This window comes from Penaeus japonicus, unplaced genomic scaffold (assembly GCF_977035675.1).
Source record: "Penaeus japonicus unplaced genomic scaffold, GWHDUDI00000001_assembly GWHDUDI00000020, whole genome shotgun sequence".
Taxonomy (NCBI): domain Eukaryota; kingdom Metazoa; phylum Arthropoda; class Malacostraca; order Decapoda; family Penaeidae; genus Penaeus; species Penaeus japonicus.
The window spans coordinates 32,166,697-32,169,196 of record NW_028234422.1 but is presented as its reverse complement, the minus strand read 5'-3'; positions in this window follow the sequence as shown (position 1 = coordinate 32,169,196).

Genomic DNA, 2,500 nt, shown 5'->3' with positions numbered 1-2,500 from the left:
TCAAGGCCACAGCTGAGCACTACATAAGTGTTGTTCCTCACCATATTATCACATGTTTATTATTATTTATATTATTATTATTACTGTTATTATTGTTACTATTGATAAGGGTGATGATTTATTGTTTTCTTATTATGTATGTCATTTTCATAACTATTATTTGTATAACTTTTTTAGGGGGCAATAGTGATTGTTTTAGAAATGGACATTATCACTGTCATAGCAGTGCTTTGTCCTAAAGATGGAAGTCTCTTTCATATTGCTTGCCATATGAGTTGTGGATTCATGTCCTTTAGTCATCATCATTAATTAATGTTGTTTATGGGTGAGCTTTTAAAGAGCAATTAAGAGATAGATGTTAAGCTTTCATCATACTCATTTTTTAAATTTTTTTGTTGTTTTTTTTTTATTTTTTTTTATGGTTCTGTTTACGAAATTTAGAAGAAAAAATTCTTTGTTGACATGTAATTTACAATTTTCATACGATTTTGTACAAACTTTTTTTTTTTTTACCCCAGATAAAAAAAGAATGATTTCCTTTACTGTAAAAGCAAATTTTTAAGATATCTGCTATACAGGAGGGTGCTAATAACATTCTAGTTTTTCTGGTAGAAGTGAGATCAGTCTTTCACACAAGCTGGAAAAATATCTTGCTGCTGAGTCTTATGTTGCTCAAAATCGTTTGGTTGGATCAAGTTGTATGTGTGTACTCTCTGTTATCAACTTGGGGAAACAAGATGAAATACTTTGGTTCCAGCATATATTTATGCCAGACAGATGTCTTGCTTCATTGCTGCTGTGTTGCAAGCTCTATATTTTATTCCAGACATGGCCATTCATTTATTGTCAGGCAGCAATCAGTCAGGAGTTAATTGGATGTTTATGCAGTTAGAATCAACAGATGGAATTTAGATTTGCCAAATGCTAGTAACTAATAATTATTTTTGGAAAGATGTTTTATAAAATTTGAGTTATGGATACATCATGCTGAATGTCTGACATTGATATTATTTCTATCCAGCAGCTAGGCAAGAGAAAATGAGAGATTAGATGGTACAAATTATACCCTTTGGTGCATATTTTTTTTCATAGCTTGCATGCCATGCCTAATTCAACTTCTAACTTATTTTGTTTAGTATTTAATCAGTTAGTGTTGGCTCAATGGCTGTATGGGTGAACAAATTGGATATTAAGAGTATTATTAGTCTTGAAGATTATATAGTGTAAGGATTGTTCAAGGAGCTTATAGTCATAGGTTTGCAGACTAGCAAAGTTTATTACAAAATGGTTGCTTATATTTCTTATAAGATGATCAGTGTGTATACATGCACACACATGTACACACCTACACATGCACACACATGTTTACAGAAGTGCATTTACATGCAAACACTCATACAAAAACAAAACACCAATAAGTATTATCAAGTTTTGTTTATACTTTTATTTCTCTCCCACAAACACTCATACACATTTACACACACACTCATACACATATACACATACATATACATATATACACACACACATATACACACGCACACATATACGCACACATACATGCACATATACACACACACACATACCAGTACATATACACATACACACACATGCTAAAAAACACCAGAAAGTATTGTCAAGTTTTGTTAATACCTTTATCTCATTTAATTAACCTTGGTGTCTGCAGCTTCCCAAGAACATTCAGAAAAAGCCCCACTGTAGCAATCAATGATATGGTGCTTACATTTGAAAATGTTCTGTACAACTTATTGTTCATCTTCCTTAAGTAAAAGCTAGTAATTTTTTCAGTTAGAAATGTGAATTATTGTTTATTTAGAATCTGTATGCCATGACAAAAAGAATTATAGGTTCAGATTACCTTATAATGCATTCCATGATCCAGTGTCCATTATTTTGAAATCTTCCACCTGGTGCTGTAATGTCTCAGTTGGGGATATAGCATCTATTTCTTCTTGTGTTGTGATTAAAGTTATGATTAACATTTTATTAATTTTAACTGAATTTTTTAAGTACCATAAGCTGCCTCAGAACAGTTCTGAAATTAGTGAACAGGAGAGGCTGCATAGTGAATGGCTTTCAGTGTTTTTTCAAATAGTGCTGATCATTTACCTGTCATTTTTTTAACCATTGCTACTTTGTTGATGGAAGATTAGTTTCAGTTGTTCAGTGAGCAATACAACAAGCACAAAGATACCAGAACTAACCTAGTAGAAGGCAGTGTGTGTAGGTAATATGTAGCTTATGTATTAATGAGTATGTATTCACTGAATCAAAAATTAACAAATCTCCAGTTGCACTTTTAGGAAAGTTCATTGTTTGAGATTGTTGACTTTGGAAGGCTTAGTGACTACAGTCAGCAATGGTTTCTGATATAATGATTGATAATATGAAGACTTGGAAATGCTATATAAAAGATAAGCATAAGAGATATGATATCATCCTCAAGTTATGTATAGTTATTTATAAATGACCCAATCAG